The 20,445-nt window shown below is 38.1% G+C and overlaps 2 long non-coding RNA genes across 2 annotated transcripts in view; one reads left to right on the top strand and one right to left on the bottom strand.

The window, feature by feature from the left end:
• The window catches only part of LOC123480078 (uncharacterized), a 34,391-nt gene extending 30,296 nt beyond the window's left edge, over positions 1-4,095 (bottom strand). The window contains exon 1 of the long non-coding RNA XR_006655941.3: positions 3,991-4,095. This is a non-coding gene — a long non-coding RNA (uncharacterized lncRNA). The remainder of the gene's footprint in view (positions 1-3,990) is intronic.
• LOC123480077 (uncharacterized) overlaps positions 1-20,445 on the top strand; it is a 100,467-nt gene that overhangs the window by 40,818 nt on the left and 39,204 nt on the right. The gene's annotated exons all lie outside the window — the stretch shown is intronic.

Genomic DNA, 20,445 nt, shown 5'->3' with positions numbered 1-20,445 from the left:
CACTTCCGATACATTTGCATGTTCACATCCCTGGAGTAGAAGGCGTAAATAAAGGAGAAAATACTGTCCTTAAAGAGGGCCCTGCTCTAACTGCCCAGGGAGAAGGAGAATAGGACATAGGCACTTACCTTACATCTTGAAAGAATGGAGACAACTTTTCTAGCTTTGATCTTACAAGTACTCTACGCTTAAAATCGTGCCATACACATGGGATGAATTTAATTCAGTCTACTTATTAATATGAATGTAGAGGCAGTTGTACCACCTCTGCCATTTGCCAACCGTGGTATTCAATAAATAGTTATTGACTTAGCTTCTCTTCTTTCTTCTTCCTTCCTCCCCTCCTTACCTCCTTCCTTATTCTCTCTTTCTTACCTTGTTCAATTAAAAAAAATAGATCTGTGAAAGTATATAATTCTACACACACACAAAGGCTTACACACAAGGCACTGGTAATATGGGGGATATGCGATTATAATTTGAGCAATAAAATTGTATGCAACTTTTACTGTTATGTGCTGCATGAGAACATTTCAGTCAGCGATGGACTGCATATGTGACAGTGGATTATAATGTAGCCGAAAACTTCCTCCTGTGTAGTGACTTTGTAGCCATCATAATGTTGCAACACAATGCACTCACATGTTTATGATGATGCTGGTGGAAAAAAATGTGCTGCCAATCACATAAAAGTGTAACACATACAATTATGTACAGTACATAATACCTTGATACTGATATTAAACAACTATGTTACTGGTTTATGTATTTACTGTATTATAGTTTTTATTGTCATTTTAGAGTGTACTCTCTTTACTTATAAAAAAGGAAGTTTGCTGTGAAACAGTATGCCATGCTACCCTGCCAGCAGCCTCATACAGCTCGTGTTTACAGTCTTTTGATTGTATCATTTTCTTTTGTGCTTGATTTAATTTTATGTTGTTTTGTTCATCATGGCCCCTACATGCACAAAATCCACTGCTAATGTTGCCAGTAAGAGGGCATGTTGAGTGATTGACTTGGAAATGACAATAAAAGTGAATAAGAGCTATGAAGATGGAAAATTAGTGATAGGTATTTCTCATCTGGCAGGCCTGTCCCATTCCATCATAGCCACAATCTTAAAGAGTAAAAACAAAGTGACAGAAGCTATGGAAGGGTCTGCTCTGTTGAAGGCAACAAGACCAACAAAAATTTGAGCGGGCCTATTTCAGACATGGAGGAACTTTTAGGGACCTAGATTGGAGACCAGACACAGAAGCTCCTCCCTCTCAGCACTGTGGCAATCATAGCCAAAGCAAAATTTTGTTTGTGATGTTGAAAGAAAAGGCTGGAGCAAACTACAATGTTGGATATTGAATTTACTGCTAGCTCTGGGTGGTTTAAATGATTCAATATGGAAGTTAGTGGTGAGTCTTCTGAGTGCTGATGTGAAGGCAGCTGAAGAATTTTTGGAAACTCTAGATGAGGTGATTGAGAAGGAAAATTACTTGCCAGAGCAAATATTCAATATGGACAAAACCTCCCTGTTCTGAAAATGGATGCCTGAAAGGACTTTCATCCATAAGTAAGTCAAATCAATGCTAGGTTTCAAGACTTTTAAGGACAGGATGACAATCTTACCAGGGTCAGTGTTGCAGGCTACAAATTGAAACCCTTTTGATAACTGGCACAGCGAGGACCTCAGGACCTTCAAGCTATTAGTAAGCACACACTGCCAGTGTACCACAGGACCTGTAAGAAGTCATGAATGACCCAGCCCCTCTTCCAAGACGTTCTTCTGAATTGCTGTGCCAGTGAAATAGAGAAGTACTGTTTGGAGAATAACATGCCTTTCAAGATTTTACTTGTTGATTAAGAACACATACATCCACTTTTTGTTGGTGGTCTTCATCCCAGTATCAAAATTAGGTTTCTCCCTTCAAATACCATCTCTGTGATCCACTTAACGGATCAAGGAGTTATAGCAACTTCTAAGGCCTACTGCCCTAGGTGGACTGTTGCCCAGGCTATTGCTGCACCTGAGGAAGACACTGAGAAGACACTGGTGCAAGTCTGGAAGGATTACAACACCTATGTCTGCATCAAGAACCTTGCTTGGGCTTGGGGTGATGTCACCAAGGTGTGTATTAATGGCATCTGGAAAAAGACATTCCAGAGGTTTGTTCGTGACTTCAAAGGTTTTGCCAAGGATGAGGACGTTGCAAAAATCAACAAGGCTAAAGCTGAGATGGCAAAAAACTTTAGCCTGGGTGTGGATGAAGATGACACTAAGGAACTCCTAGAGGCCGTTCCTGAGGAATGACTAGTGAAGAGTTGTTGGAGCTGGAACAGGAACACATAACTGAAGAAGAGGCAGGAGAAAAGGAAACTTCAGAAGAAGAAAAAGAAGAAGAAGTCACAGTGAAGCATTTAGCAAAAGTTTTGGTGGTCACAATAAGTTCCTTAAAACGTTTAAAAACATGGACCCCAACACTGAAAGGTTTTCATTAATAGAGAGGAATATTCATGATGTATTATCTGTTTACAAGCAAATATAAGATGAAAAAAGAAACAAACCAAGCAAACCACCATGGACATATTTTTAAAGAGTGAAACCTCCTCTAGAACAGCCTCAGGCAGGTGCTTAGGAGGCGCTCCAGAAGGAAAGCACTGTCATCATAGGAGATGACAGCTCCGTGAATGATGTTGCCCCTGAAGACCTGCCAGTGGGACAAGATGTGGAGGTGGAAGATAATCCCGATCCTGTGTAGATCTAGGCTAATGTGTGTGTTTGTATCTTAGTTTTTAACAAAAAAGTTAAAAAATTGAAAAAATACTAAGTAGAAAAAAGCTTGAATATATATAAAGAAAAATTTTTTTCATACACCTGTATAATGTGTTTGTTTTAAGATGTGTTATTACAAAAGTATTGAAATGTTAAAAAAAGTAAAGTTTATAAAATAAAAATGTTACAGTAATCTAAGGTTGAGCATTGAAGAAAGAAATTTTAAAATGAATTTAGTGCAGCTACGTGTGCAGCGTTATGACGTCCACAGTCGTGTGCGCCGTCACTCACTGACTCACCCGAAGCCACTGCCGGTCCCGCAACCTCCATTTATGGAGCATGCCCTGTACAGATGTGCCATGTTTTGTCTTTTCTACCCTATTTTTAGTGTACTTTTTCTGTGTTTAGGCATGTTTAGATACACAAATGCTTATCACTGTGTTATAATTGCCTACGGTATTCAGTACAGTAACATGCTGTACGGGTGTGTAGCCTAGGAGCAATAAGCGGTACCATATAACCCAGGGGTGTAGTGGGCTGTACCATCTGGGTTTACATAAATGCGCTCTATTATGTCCATACAGTGATGAAACACCTAATGTTGCATTTCTCGGGACATATCCCTTCATTAAATAACGTATGACTGTCCTTTAAACCCATGAGGAACGTGTTAGATGGTAAAGGGTTAAGTGGGCAGTCTAAACATAAAGTGTGCCGTAGGAGAGGGGACGGCATTGAGTCTGCCTGAAAAGCAGTCAAGTTATAGATATGTAGGAAATTTCATGAGAAGTCTTTATTTACTGAGCAGTTTTGGCCCACCACTACACACACATACATACGTATATATGGCTATTTTTCCCTCTAGCTGATTTTCTTAGGAGTCTGTTCTGACTTCGGAGTATTTGTATAGATAAACAGGAGTGAAATAAGACAAATTATTGCCTAAAGATAGACACATAATTGATAAACATTATTCATGAGAAGTAAGTTCTCTAAACCAGGAACTCTGTACTTGGAGAAAGATCTTCTAAAACACAGACTTATTTAGGAAGAATAAAACAATTCGGTTTTCCCTGCCTCCTTTTTCCTCTCCCCTTTCCCTTCCTTTTTCTTTGAATTTCTACAGCTTTTCAGCTACTGAACTGCTTACCTTTGAAGCCCTCTGAGGAAGACCAAACTCCTAGTGTGGCATTAGTTATTTCCTGACCAGCCTCTGTTCTTACCTGTCCTCACTTTGCAGTTGTCAGACAGGAGCAAAATAGAAATAATGTGAGCGTTTCTGAACCCGCAGAAACCCTCGCTGAAAGGACGCGGCTGCCCATTGTGTGCAGCTCCGGGAAAGAAAGAAGAGCAGGCGTCACCTCTGGTCTCTCTGTAAACTTAGGCAATTTATCCACGTGGTGACGAATCCAAAGGTGAGGAAAGGACAGTATAACCTTTGTGACAGTGAACAGTGGGGATTCTTTGAAACCACCAACCTTCTGGGTGATGACAAATGGAAGGAAAAATCAAATTTATTTTGGATTGTGAGACTCTATTTTATTGCGAATAGCAAGTGGTGTTTTTACCTTTCTCAGCTTCTGGTTCTCTAGGTTTAACTTTTTTTTTTTCCCCTCTCTTGGGTCTGCCCAACAGCCATCTTGGCAACTCCTCCCTGGAATCATTTCCTGTCATGACATTTTTAGAAACCAAAATAACAGCATTTACAATGTAACAGCTAAATATTCCCATAGAGTATCTTGGTAAAACAAACGTTTTTGCACAGTAGTTTTGAACACACCATTGGGTACGTATTCAGATGGAACCTCTTCTGGGTGTCCACAGTTTCTGGCTAACCAATAGGCTGATTGCAGCATTGTTCGCTGTTGCTCTATAATCACATCTGGCATACACAGCTGGCGACATTCTGGCTTCCAAGCTTTTCTCATGTAGTGTCTTGTTTTAATTTTAGAATGCACATTTATTCAGTGTTGGAGGGGTGCTATCAATAATAAGGGGCAGCTGTATAATTTTCTGTAAAAAAAGCAGCAGAGGTACATTGTAATATTACATGGGAGTATGAGATACCACAAATGGAATGTCAGCTGGACAAATTCCATACATTTTTAATTCTTTGGATTTTTTTTAAAGAAGATGATCACTCATGTTTTTTCCAATAGAATTATTTACTTAGCCTTTTACATCATTAATTTTCCATTTTAAATTTAGTGCAGCATAAACTCAGAGAGTTGCTGGAAAAAATATCCAAAGTTTCTGCAGACAGTGTTCTTAAACCACGATGGCAAAACCTCAAAAAAAGATGCAACCCCATCAAAGTTAAATTGAATGACTCAGTGTCTGGACCACTAAGGTTTGTTTTTTTCTAGTTAGGGGATAGAAGAGACTGTTCACTGTAGAACTTTGGAAACATGGATGGAGGAAGTTTGTTTTGTTTTTGGAGGAGAGCAAAAGTGTCATCACAGGGAATGTAAATAAAAACTGAAGTTTCTTAAATATAGATGTAAAAGTCAGGTCACTTGTTTTCATTAATTTTTTTAAAGGTATATTTCATTAATTATGCTATTATAGTTGTCCCAAGTTCTCCCCCTTTACCCCCTCTGCCCGGTTCTCCCCTTCACTCCAATGATCTCTCTCCCCTTAGTTCATGTCCATGGGTTGTGCATGTAAGTTCTTTGGCTTCTCCATTGCTTATACTGTTTTTAACCTCCCCCTGTCTATTTTGTACCTACCCAGCGATGCTTCTAAATCCCTATGATTTTCCCCCCATTCTCCCCCTTCCCCCTCCCAGCTTTTAACCCTCCAAATGATCTCCATATCTATGATTCTATTCCTGTTCTACTTGTTTGCTTAGTTTGTTTTTTAGATTCAGTTGTTGATAGTTGTGAGCTTGTCGTCATCTTAATGTTCATAGTTTTGATCTTCATCTTTTTCTTAAATAAGTCCCTTTAACATTTCATATAATAAGGGCTTGGTGATGAACTCCTTTAGCTTTACCTTGCCTGGGAAGCACTTTTTCTGTCTTTCATTCTAAATTATAGCTTTGCTGGATACAGTAATCTTGGTTGTAGGTCCTTGCTTTTCATCACTTTGTATAGTCCTTGCCAGTCTCTTCTTGCCTACAAAGTTTCTTTTGAGAAATCAGCTGATAGTCTTAGGGGAACTCCTTTGTAGGTAATTAATTCTCTGCCTTTCTGTTGCTGCTTTTAAGATTCTCTCTTTATCCCTAACCTTTGGCATTTTAATTATGTTATGCCTTGGTGTGGACCTCTTTGGGTCCAACTTGTTTTGTGGACTCTCTGTACTTCCTGGACTTGTATGTCTATTTCCTTTGTCAAATTAAGGAAGTTTTCTTCCATCATTTTTTCAAGTAAGTTTTCAGTTTTTTGCTCTTCCTCTTCTCCTTCTGGCATCCCTATGATTCAGATGTTGACTCTTTTGGAGATGTCTCAGAATCCTCTTACATCCTCCTCATTTTTTAAATTCTTCTTTCTTCATTTTGTTCTGGTTGAAAGTTTATTTATTCCTTATGTTACAAATCATTGATTTGAATCCTGGCTTCCTTCCCTTCAGTGTTGGTTTCCTGTGGATTTTTCTTTATTTCCCTTAGTAGAGCCTTCATTTCTTCCCTTACACTTTTGCCGTGTTCACTGAGATCTTTGAGCATTCTGACCACCATTATTTTAAACTCTGTGTCTGATAGGTTGGCTATCTCCACATTGCTTACTTCTATTTCTGGGGTTCTGTTCTGTCCCTTCATTTGGGCCATATTTCTTTGTCTCCTGATTTTGGCAGCCTCCCTGTGTCTGTGTACTAGGTAGAGCCCTTTGATCCTGTTTCAGCTCACCTGGTAAGTTGTATGGGGCAGAACCTTAGGTATTCTCCAGGGCAGGGCAACCCTGGCTCCGTGTGTGAGCAAGCGGCCAAAGAGGAGACAATGTTGCTGCTGGATAACTTCTGGGGGCTTGCCTGGCCCTCACTCCATTTCCAAGTCACTTCACCCACTTCCCATATAGTAGCTGGCACCCCTCCCGCTGCTGTTCTGGTTGTGGTTCCGAGGGTGGGTGGGTTTGTGTATGTTCTGGGCTATCCTGAGAAACTGGCAGTTTCTTCTACTGCCCCAATCCCCACTGGGTTTACAGGCAGAGTTATGAGGCTTTATTTTCCCAGCGCTGGAGCCCTGGGCTGCATGTTCTGGCCTGGGGCTGGGTTCACTGGCTCACAAGGTGTCTCCCCCTGATTTTTATCCACCATACATGAATGTAGGGCTGCCTGCTCCACTGACTGCTGCCACCACACCGAGTCCTCTCTGCTCCTCCTACGTGTATGGATGAATATAGCTTTGAACCCTTGGTTGTAAGAATTCCATATAGTTTTGGGTATTTTTCTGGGTGATTTTCTGGCAGTTCTGTGTGTTTTTCATTTTTAAGTTAGTTATGTTCCTTCTTATGGTTGTGCAATGAGGTGAGGTGTGTCTACCTATGCCTTCATTTGGCCAGAAGCCTCACTACTTTTTATTTTCAAAAATTACTCATTAGTCTTAAGAGATCAGTTTACCCAGCTCTCACATTTTGTACACAGAGCCATAAAGCTCCTGTTTCCCTTGTCTGTCTTTCTCTATAGAGGGTAGATTAGCCAGATACTCACTTTTCCAGACTCTCTTTTATACAGGCGTGGTCATGTGACCAACTGTAATTGAACAATATATAAGGGATAATCTGCTGGATTGCTTCAGGGAGAAAGTAGCTACATAAAAATCCTTTTCAGCTTCCCTGGTTTCATGTTTTTGAATAGGATTGTGATTCCTGGAGCTTGACAGCCATCTTGGGATTTTGAGATAGAAAGACTAAAAGTAGAGTAGGAAAATGAAAAGAGCTTGGATCTTTGATAACTGTAGCCAGCCACTACACCAGATCTGAAGCATTCTCTCTCAATTTCCTCCTATGTGAGACAATTCATTGTCTTTATTTCTTAAGCCACTTTTAGTCAGTTTTTCTGTTACTCATATCTCTGCTCACTGCTTCAAAAGGGCAAAACGCAAAATGTTGAAGTTTGGAGTAAGGAAAGGTTTATTCTTCGAGAAGGTGCCAACTGAGAAGATGGGGGGCTTAGTGGTATTTCAAATCCATCTTAAGAAAGTACAGACTTTGGGCTTCTTTTATGTCCACGGAAGGGAAGAGAGGAGAACGGAGAGGCGACTGACCACCACAGACATCTGGGCACCAGGAGGGGTCCCAGGAAGGTGGTGCTAGGTCATATGAGTCTAATCACAAGGTTCCTGCAAATTTTTGATAAACAATACTTATTTCCCTTATCTCCTCACACCACAAGCAGACTTCCTCTAATCATTAGCATGTCTATATGCAAGACTAAGCGGAAGCAATTCGCTTGAAGTTCATGAGAATAAAGCAGGCTTGAACTAGAGAGACAGAGCATTTCACTATGTTGCAGAACATTTAAAATTTATAGTGTTCAGCAATTTGCTGAGTACACAATTAACAATAAAAATTTAATTAGAAAAAACTCAGTAGAGTTTGTGTGAAACAACACAATATTGTAGAAATGCATTATAAGAAGTATAACTTGCCCTGGCTGGTGTGACTCAGCAGATTGAGTGCCAACGTGCGGACCACAGGGTCATGAGTTCAATTCCCAGTCAGGGCACATGCCTGGGTGGCAGGTCAGGTGCCCAGTAGGGGGCATGCAAGAGGCAACCACACATTGATGTTTCTCTCCCTCTCTTTCTCCCTCCTTTCCCCTCTCTTTAGAAATAAATAAATAAAATCTTTAAAAAAAAAAGAAATATAACTCAAAAGAACAATTAAGAAATTGAGAGTCAGGAGCAGGGGAGAGAGAGAAAGTATAAGATACCTAGGGGGGAGAATCTCACAAAAACATTTCCTTTCTTCATGTATGAAATTATGAAATTTATTTAGAGTCAGAAGAGATGATCCAAGCATTTGGAGAGATATGCCATACTCATGAATAGGTAGACTCCTAAAAATATTAACTCTCCCCAAGTTTATCTAAAAATTCAATGCCATTTCAATCAAAATTCCTAGAAAGTGTCTTGTAAAAATGCACAAAAGTGCACAGCAATTACTTCAAAGTATAGTCATATATTTTAGAGAAACATTGTATATATGTACAGAGATCTTCAGCATTGCAGAGATTACAGCATTGCTTGGAATAGTAGAAAATGAAAAACAACCTGTCTACTAGTCAGGGAAGAGATAAATTAACTGTAGGTTATTATTGTTTGACAGTTAAAATGAATCACTTGCATGAATTTGCATATATCACTATGACTACATTTGGAAAACAAAGTGTTCAATGAAAAAGACAAATTACTAAAAGATATGTATATATAAAACATGTGAAATATAAAAACAAAATAATATTGTATATTATTTTATGCATTCATATGTAGTAAAATTTTATAGCTTGCATGGAATTGGTTCTCCAAAACTTCAGGATTCCTCTGGGGAAAGAGGAGAGGAAAGGCATGGGGGTGAAATTAGCTTCAGCTACGTCTGCAATACCTTATTAAAGAGTAAAGAAAGAAAAAAACAAAGACATTCTAATATTACCATCTGTTAGATCTGGGTAGCAAATAATTAGCTTCTGTTATATTTGAAATAGTTCAAAAAACAAAATCAATAAACAAAAATTGATTTGTAGTTTTTGATATTGGTCAACTCTTTTAAATGAGCTGACATAAAGCCCTGCAGTACTTAGCACAGATCCTCTCATTAATGTTTGCTGAAGCTGAAAGCTGGACAGATGGCAAATATAATGTCCTTTCTCCTCGACAGATGGATGAACTGGAAGGTTTAATTACTTTATCCTAGTTACATAGTAAGTAGCTCTGGAAGTGAAATATTTTGGTCAGTAAGTTGGGGGTTTGACCATCACACAAAATGTCAGAACACAATGCTGAGCCTTAGTTTCTACTATGAGACAATGTGACATTCACTTGTATATTCTACTACATGTACAAAACAGAAACCTGTCTTCGTGTATAATCAGACACTGTAGAACAGGAAAAAACATTCTTAAAATTTTAGTTTTTCTCATGACTGCTGTTGTAAATGAGCTTTTCATTCTGACATATTCCAAATAAATGATAATTTATTAATCATTTTTTTAAAACTGAGAGACTTTAACATTAAAAGCAAAGAGTAAATCAAGTCTCTCCCAGAGCATTTGGTTTTCCTACTCCAGACATGGTTATTTCAGGCAAAGAGCACCTGGCTTATATTCAGGGGACATAAATTTTCTTCTCAAGGTTTTCACTGGCTAACTATGGCCTGCATCAATTCTTCAAAACTTCCAAGGTCTGTAAGATTATAGAAGAAAGATAGATCAGGTTGAGAGAGTAGCATTCATCTTAAAACATATTGCTTGTTTGCAACAGAGCAAAGAGCCTGCTGAAGCTGGAAGGATGTGTTTTGGGAAGGCTGTGGTGAGGCAGTAGTAGATGAGACTGAGGGGGCTTTGGATTTTACTCTGCAGCAATTGATTTTTAAGGAATGGTGGTGCTGTGTTATCTTCATCATAGTAATACTTTGCTAGGAGATACTGTCACTCAGGAACTGCAAGAAGCATATGAAGAAACCATACAATATCAGGTCAACTAAATAGACACAATTTTGCCCACAGAAAAAAATCTATCAGGAGGTGGACAGGCCAAAGCAGGTGCTGCGCCTCCAGTCACCAGGGGTGCGGGTGCCCTCTAGCTCCCCGTTTCACCAGCTATAGCTTGAAGCTTTTGTCCTCATTTTCTCAGGGTGGCAGTTTAACCTCCAGGCAGAAAGAAAAGGGAAACTCAAAAGGCAAAATGTTCATTCCAACTTAACAGTAATGAAACTCCATCTAGTGCCTTCGTGCTTGCACTCACTGAGCAGAAGGGGCTCTCAGGAAGTCTGGGGGCAGTCTGGGGTGTGTGTGTGTGTGTGTGTTGTACTATTTGATTAAAATATCATTTACATACAATTAACTGCATGCATGAAAAGGGTACAGTTTGACAAGTTTGAAATCGTTAGAGTAATTAAGATACTAAATATATTTTGGAGGCGAATATTTTAAAATGAGAACTTTGTCATCTGAATAAATCAAAGCTCCTTTAGCAAGGGAAAATAGATATTCAAGAGGCAACTTGCAATATCTAATACAATTCATAGATTTATAGATTTATACATTTTCCCATGGGTGCCTTTCCAAGTGCTTCTCTCCGTTCAGCGTGGTAGGCCCCAGGGGAGCTTGTCTTGGGATTGGTCCTGGCCTCAGACTGCTTTGGGTGGCAGTATGACAGAGGCAAATGTGGTTTTCCCAGTCAGAGCAGGGATCAAATCCCAGCTCCCTCTACTAACTTCCTGTGCAGCTTTGAATGATTTAGTTTAATGAATACTTACTGAGCACCAACTATGTTCCAGGCACACGGCATTTCTTAGACATGTAGCAGTAAAAAGGGCAACACAATGCATCCCTTCACATAGCTTACTTTCTGGTGGTAACTGAGCCTTTTCTATGAACAGGAGTTGTGATAAGGACAAATTTTGTTCTTATAATATGGAGATGCTAGTTAAATGGTAATTGTTCAGAAGCTGTCCTAGATTTGGTTTCCTTGTGCTGAAACTAGTACTTACATTTGGGAGCTTGGATCTCTCCACCAGATGGTCTGCTTGCTTTTGGTTTAGTCCCAGGAGTTTTGGGCTTTTTTTGGAGCTAATTAAGGTCAACTATCTTCTTTCTCCCCCCAATTGTGACCTTAAACTTCATTGGGTTAAGAGCACATGACCTAGTTTTTTTCCCTCTGGGAGAAGAAAGTTCTCAAATATCTTCTTGGAATCTCACATATTCCCTGCTTCTGAAAATCCTTCTATTTTGAAGTTATTCAGGGACTGGAGCATATTTCCCCCACTCCTCTGTGGGTAGCTGGTTGCCTTTTCCAGCAGCAGGAACCCGGGAATGATGTTGGCACTCCAGAGACACGAGAGTGCCTGGGCAGGCTGCAATTGTGCTGCATTGCGGGGACCCTGGTTCCAGGCCACAAGGTCTCTGATTTCTCCCATTGGAGTGAAGAAATGCTGGGAAGATCAACAGTTCTTTCAATTTTTTGCCTTTTGGTAACATCAAAAATATACAGGAATATTGTAATGATTGCCTCTTACTTAGTAACTACTGTACTGTGAGCTAGGCATCTTACACATATGTAAACATTATTCCCATTTTACAGAAAGGAAACTGAGTCTGAAGAGATGAGGAGCACCCTGCCCAAGGTCACTTAACCCACAGTGGGTGGAGTTGGGATTCACACCAGCTCTATCTGCCTTCAGACCTCATTTCTTTTTTTAATACTCACCCAGGGATATCTTTATTGATTTGAGAGAGAGAGATAGAGAAACATTAATGTGAAAGAAAAACATCAACTGGTTGCCTCCTGAACGCGACCTGACCAGGGATTGAGCCCATGACCTAGTTATGTGCCCTGCCCGGGAATCGAACCGCAAGCCTTTTGTGTGTGGGACGGCACTCCGACCAACCAAACCACCTGGCCAGGGCTAGACCTCATTTTTTAAGCCACTGTGCTTATACTGTGGCTGTTTTTGGAATTACCATGGGAAATATTTATCACAGTCATCCTTGGACATAGATTTGTGGAAATCCCAAATAACATAATGGTCAGCTCTATTTCCTTTTTCAAACTTACAATTCAGTGACATATCCAGGAAAAGTGGCTGTCTTGGCCAAGCTCCTGGACTCTGTGCCTTGAGCCTGGCCATTTGCTCCCTGGCCTGGCCCTGTGGGCTGTTGCCAGTTCTGAGAGCTCGGTGCCCACTCTGCCCTGTTGGAGACCCAAGCTGGGCTCACCGCACGCACTTCCCTCTCTAGGACAGCCTCCCTCAAGGATTCTGGAGTCCTTCCCTTCTCTCCACTGAGAACTCGTTGTGTCTCAGCTGTGTTTGGATAGGTACTTCTAGAGTATCTCTCAAAATTTTTAAGTGAGTTGAAGGGTAAGGAATGGAAGACAAGAAAAATATACTGTGAATGTTCAAAAAGTACGTTAAAGGCACTTCTGCTGAATTGTTGATATTCTATTTCTGGCCCTGTGGTAGTTTTTCCCCAATATTGCATATTTTGGACATACTTAGAGTAGGTATTATCTGTTTATCTGAACTTCAAGTTTAATTAGGTGGCCTGTATGTTATGTGGCAACCCTAAGTTGGACAATGTATTTACTATGATTCTGACTGACTGGACCTGAGTTTTTCTTTGTGTAGAATTGCTGGCCAAGTGTGATGATACAGACGTGTCCGAACGCTGTCTTTGAAGAACCAGTTCACACGCTGCCACTTTCCTTATCTTTGTCCCTCCAATCAGAAGTATTATCTTCTTCCTCTGAATCCTGTGGCCTGCTTGTTATTTTGTGTATGTGTTTGGAATACAGTTGTATAAGGGTTTCTCAAGGAGTGGCTGACAACCAGATGCTTCTGGTGATGAAGTTAGACAACAGTTCTCTCTCAGTGATTCAAATTAGTTGATGTTAAGCAGAAAGGGCAACTACTTGAGGTCTGTCCACAGTGGGTGTTCACAGATCTGTGTCGCGGGCCGAGGTGACCGTCAAGAGACTCACTTTGTACAGCCCCAGGAGGAGGGATCTGCAATGATGAGCCGCCCTAGAACCTTCATATTGGGGTTAGTGTTCTTGGTTTGTCTCTGCTGGAATTTTATTTACATGAGTCTTTTTTAAAATGTGAGTTTGAGAGGTTTTTAAAAATATATCTGTGTACTAATTTTGTATATATGGAAATTAGGGATAAATTAGTTTCTTAAAATGGTGTCTAAAAGTTTTATTCTCTTTTGCTCTGTGGGAGTGACTACTAATAGTTTGAAAATCATCAATTTCTTTAAAATTTTCTATAATTTTATATATAAACTAAAGGGGCCTAGAACCGTATTTTAGAAATAGTATTTGACAGAGTTTTAAATTCTTTTCATAATCATTGATCTAGTCAGGTTGTCTATATCTTCTTGATTCAGTTTTGGAAAAGTGTTTTCTATAAACATTTTTATTCACTCTGTTTATTTTTCATAAAATTGTACATACATATTTTTAGCAATTAAAAATTAAATCTATTGATTTGTCTTCTTACTCATTCTTAATTTTTCCTAAAGCTTGTTCTTTTTTAAATAACAGCTTTTAATTATTTATTTTTAGAGAGAGGGGAAGGGAGGGAGAAAGAGAGGGAGGAAACATGGATCAGTTGTACGCACCCCAACAGGGACCAAATCCACCACCCAGGCGTGGTTCCTGACCGGGAATTGGTGACCCAACCAATTGAGCCACACCGGTCAGGGCCCTAAAGCTTGTTTTTATCCAATGACTTTGGTCATAGATTTGTTTTTAATTCTGCCTTTTTCCATTTTCTAATTTATTAAAATATATTTTTACATTCAATTCTTTTTGTTTTTAGGTTTGTGTCACCCTCTAATTTATTAAAATCATATCCTTAGTTCTTTCATTTTAATTATTCTTTGATTAATAATGAAAGATTATGAGTATGACCAAAAAAGAAGTTAAAACATCTCCCATAATTAAAACAAATTTAAATACCATGTTACTTTTTTCAAATTATCTTCAGAAAAAGTAAAAACAAGAAAATAAAAGCCATTCATAGTCCAACTACCAGGTTTAACAAAGTTTAACCTTTTGGGACAAATCCTTTTAAGTTGTTCTCATTCCTCTGCTCTTTTTTTCCTCTGTGTGTGTGTGTATATATATATATATATATATATATATATATATATATATATATATATTTAAAAAGTGGCATCATGCTTTCACTTTTCAGATATTTTAATGTCATAAAATTCAAATATATATCATCATGTTCAAAAACTGTATAGTTTTCCACAGTTTGGACATACTGTAAGTTATTTAAACTACTTATTATTGATGAATATTAAGTTTTCTGGTTTTGGTGTTAATATTTTTACAGTAGAATGAGGGCTGAGAAATTAATGAGGTAGGAACCATTGGAAATGATTATACATACTTCTTTGTGTAGGAAACATTATTTCTTTAGCATAAGTTTCCAGAGATAGAATTGTCTGGGCTGGCCATTGGATATGAGTATATTAAGTTTTTATGAATTTTGCTAAACTTCCTTCCAGATTGGCAATGTCAATTTACACTCTTACCAGGATGTATGAAAATGTTTGTTCTGGGATCAATACCTATAATTAATAGCTGTAATTATTGTCAATCTGATACAATAATATAATTAGTAACAACCTGTTGTTTTAATTACTATTTCTTTAATTAATTATGAGGTTGAACTATGATAAACTTATTGACCTATTAATTTTATAAATATGATTTATATGTATAAACATATATAATCTGTTTAAGTCTTTTAAATAGCGCCTGGCACAAAAAATGTACTGTGTAAGTGATTGCAATTTTATTATTTATTACTAATTTTAGTTTTGTTTTATAAATTGCCTTCATTATCCTTTACTTATTTTCTATTGATATTTATTTTTAAGTTGTCTTTTAACAAGAATTTTGAGCTCCTTTTGACCCCAGAGTAAATTAGAAAAGTGTTATTTGTGGCTTTTCCCCCCTAGTATGGACTTTACTAGAGTTCTACCTTAATTTTTCTAGCTTTGCTTTTGTCTGCCTAGATGGATATAGGATTTATTCTTATTCTTGAAATGTTAAAATTTCAAGAGGTATTGACCTTTTCTTCACTAATCTTCTGTATTAGAGAACCTTTTTGTTCTAGCATCTTTCGGCTTTCTTTTATTATACATTTAGTTATTGCTTCTGTCTCATTTTCTTCTGGGTTTGTCTGAATTCTAATTAATTGGAATTTTGGTTTTTTACCCTTCATTTTATAACATTTTTTCTCATCTTTTAAGTCTGTACTCCTTTTCTCCGCATTCTGAAAGAACCTTTCAGGCTTATCCTTCGCATCATAATCTTGTTTTCTACAGTGTCGATTCTGGCCTCACCGCCTTCAGTCTAGATCAGAGTGCTGCCTTTCACCCGCGTGCCCTTCATCTAATTCGTAATCTAACCGCATTCACCGTCTATAGTTCAAGTTTTCTTAAGTTTATTAGGGATATGAAGCACATGTTTTCTAATATTTATTTCTATTCCTTATATAGTAGGTAACTTCTAAATTTTGCTTTTCTAAAATTTTGAATGTTGCCTTCAATTTATCATGCCATCGAATATTATTATATCCTCATCCCAATATTTCTTCTCCCTGCTTCTCGTTCTTTGTGAGGAGTGGAGTACCCACGTTTGGGTTTGGCCCACACACTGGTAGGTTAGACCACAGCTCTTAACCTTGACTACAGCTTGATATCATTTGTATGGCAGGTTCACAGGCTCATCTCCCACACAGCCTGCAAGGAGGAGGAAGGGAGGAGAGCACCTGGGGAGCCCAGCAGAGCAGTGTTGACTGTGCAGTGTTTTCTCTCCGTGTTTGGTGAAGGTTCTGTGCAGGTGTCAGATTTCTGGGCCCAGCTTTCTTTCCTGCCTGTTTCTTAGCCAGCTTGCCTCATACTTTATGTAAGCTGCATCTATACCCAGCTTCTTTCCCCGCTGCAATCTTACTGTCTGGTAAGGTCTCTGTAATTATTCAGTTTCAAGAAACACTCCTTTCAAATGGCAACGATTTGCCTCAGCCAACTGAATCCCAAGGGTGCATTCACTCTCTGCTCTACTAGAACCCCCAGCCATCAGACCTTGTCCCTCCAAATAAACCACTGTGTGTGGAGAATTTGAGTTATTCCTTGGTGACTTGTCTTACTTGCTTTCCATCTGATGTGTTTTATTTACAGCTGAAACTCCTAGGAGTTTCTGTTTTGTGGATGGTATCTCTGGTTTCTAATTTAAAAGTTACTTTCTCTTTTTCTTTAATAACCCTTTGAATATTTCAGTGGAATCTGAAAATTCGGGGTGTGAGGCACCGGTTGTTTGTTTCACATGTCTAGTTCTTTACATTAGCCTGTTCACTTGAACACAACAGACATTCAAATTATAGCTAATGCCTGAATGAAGAATGAATATAATCTTGGATGTAAAGGGTGCTAATTGCCTTTATATGACTTTTGTATTATTCTTGCATATGTTGAAAACTTTGAGGTTTCTTCATATTTCTAGGTATTTTAAATGACAATCATGATGATCAGGTTCTAATTGGAAAAAAATGGAACTGCTCTTGAAATAATTTGAAATATTTACGCGTTCATTTGTAAAATAAATTTTGACTACATTCTTTAAAAGTGTAGTCCCTGTATTAGGCACAACAGATATAAGGATGAATAAAATATGGCTTCTACCCTCCTCCAGAAACCTCACATTATAATAATATGATAATTAATTGTCAGCAACTTCTTTTTTTTTTCCCAGTTCAAACATCAGAATTGCTTGTGTGTGTGTGTTTAAGTGGAAGCACTCAGAATAATGAAATGTCCTTTTTCTCTGGCAATGGAAGTCTTATTTGAATAAAATCAGTGAAAGAATTATTTTACCAGGGACTTCTAAGAGATTGGGAAAATGTTTATTTCACTAATCCCGGGGTAATAGAGAATTTCCTGTCTTCTGTGATTCCTAGACTTGGTGGAGTCAGGAAAGTTAAAATTGACTGAATTTACATTTTCTTTTAGTAGTTTTTGTTAAATATGTATGATTTTCTCAATTTACTAATAAGTAGAATCAGTGTGTGATTACTCATTTAAGTATTACTACCCACATATTTAAAGAAAACAAAATATAACTTCTTCTGGAGGGTAGGCATTTATTTTTTGAACTTTCTAAATGCTTGTCAGTGCATATCACCAATAGAAAATATTTGGCCAATGAGAAATAGAGACATGAATCCTTCAGAGCTAGGCATGTGGGTTTTATCAAATGTAGTGAACATCTGTGGATTTCATTTTCCCTCATTTAACCATTCTGTTGTGAAAATTCCCTTGACTTCCCTATTCCATCATGCCTTGGTGAGGCTATTAAATCCAAGGGAATATGACTCAAGCTACACTAATGAGACTTTGTTTCCCGAGAATTACCTACCTCATAAACCTGTTGTGAAGGTTGACTTAATGGGTGCAAAGTACTTAGAATCATCACGGGCACTGACTGGAAAGCAGTACATAAATGTGAACTTTTATTATTATTAAGCAGAGTGACAGAAAATTAGAAAGTGGTTCAAATTGGAACATTCTGCCCACACTGCCCTAACAAACGCTACCGTAGTTCCCCTACCTTGATCCCCAGAGTGATCTTGTTCTGTCCTTCAAACCTGGCCATTGAGCATTTCCACCAGTTCTGTGAGCTATCCTGTATCTTTCCAATAAATTTATTTTGACTCAAGTTTATGTTCTTCGTAATCCAAGAATCTTAATTGATAAAAAGGACCTCTCACTAAAGCTCCAAACATTGGAATTAGGTAACATGCTTAAGAAAAGTAAATGTATTGGGGTGATGATGTTTAATAAAAGTATATAGGTTTTAAGTGTAAATTCTACAATACATCATCTATATACTACATTGTGTACCCACCAACCAAAGTCAAATCTCCTTTCATCACCATGCACTCAACCCCTCTACCCTTCACTACCCCCCACCCCCTTTTCCTCTGGTAACTGCTGTAGTGTTGTCTATGAGTTTTGTTAGATTTTTTGGTCTAGTTTGTTCATTTGTGCTTTCATTTTACATTACACATATGAGTGAAATCACATGTATTTTTCTTTTTCTCATTTATTTCTGTTAGCATGATATTCTTAAGATCCATCCATAGCCAACAGATATATGAAAAGGTTCTCAACTTCAGTAGCTATTACGGAAATGCTAATCTAAATTACAATGGTATATCACCTCTCACCTATTAGAATGGCTGTTATCAACAAAACAAGTAGATAATAGGAATTCTCATACTGCTGGTTCGAACGTAAACTGGTACAGACTCTATGGGAAACAGTATGGAGAGTCCTTGAGGAATTAAGAATAGGGTTATCAGGTGACCCAGGAACCCCTCTTCTGGATATCTACTCAAAAAATTTGAAAATATTTATTTGCAAAGATATATGCCCCCCTATGTTCATTGCAGCATTAATCACAGTGGCCAAAATGTGGAAACAACTGAAATGTTCCTGATAGGTGACCGGATAAGGAAGATGTGGAACATATATACAATGGACTACTACTCAGCCATAAGAAAAGATGAAATACTGCCATTTGCAGAATTCTAAAAATTTTTTTTAATTATTTATATTTATTTTGGAGTATGCTTTCTTATTCCTTCTGAATGTGGTGCTCTATTGTTCTGGGAAGTTATATCAAGCAAAACACTAAAACCATAGTAGAGTTACCTGACACAGAAGGAGCTAAAACATGCAAAATAATGGAAACAAATAATTGCCTTCACAGGAGTATTAATTCTTAAAGAAAACTCATCATTACCATTATCAAAATCATATATGCCAGACATTATGCTTAGGGATTTACAGATATAATTTCTAATCTTTAAAGCAAGTCTGCAAATTGTATTAACCCTATTTTATAGATTGAAAAGCTAAATGTTTAAGGCTTGTACATTAGTTAGAGGCTAATGAGAATTCTAGCCCAGTTCTACTCACTACAAAACCTGTATTTTCTCTACAATGACACACTTTAATTTTCTTAAATTGTGAAATTCTTTCTGTTTCCATGCTTGGGATGTTAAGGTGAAAATTTTAAATGGTTCTTAATTCATTTTTTCTTTAAATACTTATTGAGTGGCTGTGTGGATAAGGCCTTAATAAATGTGTGTAGGTATAGCCTGGGGGTATGTGTTTTAAGGAGTGGGGATGGCAAAATAGCATGTAGGAACTTTGTAAATCTAAAGTATGTCCACTAGTCAAAAGCAAGGGAAATAACTCTTTCTTTCTTTTCTTAAAAAAGATTTTATTTATTTATTTTTAGAGAGAGGGGAAGGAAGGGAGAAAGAGAGGAAGAGAAACACTGATGTGTGAGAGAAATATCGATTAGTTGCCTCTTGCATGCTCGCAGCTGGAGACCTGGCCTGCAACCCAGGATAGTACCCTGACCAGGAATCATCGAAGTGGCAACCTCTTGGTTCTCAGTCTGGCACTCAATCCACTGAGCCACACCAGCCAGGGCACTACTATTTCGAATTTTTGTTCAAGATAATCCACACACAGTTTATTTCAGTTGACCCCAGAAAAACTTTACTTCTCCTAATCCCAATCTATTCCACCCATCTAACAGATACTCATGCTGTGGTGTGTTCAGGAAGCTTTTTAAGTTCTAGAGAATTTTAGCTCACTTAATTTTAAGTCATTGCTATGCAGTAAGAATGTAAAAGTTGTCCCTTGATAAAGAGAGATGGAAGTTTCTAGAAACTGAATAGAGTCTAAAATATACCAATATTGCTGCATGGGGCCAGAGATGAATAGCTACAATCTCAGTCTCTGAGGAACTAGAATCTAATGATTGTGCAGAAGCTTTTATAGCATCTATAGCCCAGTCTGGCAACCACTTTCTTTTTACTTTCTCTAGCACTTGTAATGGGGATCTTGTAGGAAGGTGCAGAAAACTGTAAAATATAATCTTTTCCCTCACCTCAGTCTTACACTATAGACGATCCCTGCTCAGCAATTGA

This window comes from Desmodus rotundus, chromosome 1 (genome assembly GCF_022682495.2).
Source record: "Desmodus rotundus isolate HL8 chromosome 1, HLdesRot8A.1, whole genome shotgun sequence".
Classification (NCBI taxonomy): Eukaryota; Metazoa; Chordata; class Mammalia; order Chiroptera; family Phyllostomidae; genus Desmodus; species Desmodus rotundus.
This window is presented reverse-complemented; position numbering and strand designations above follow the sequence as displayed.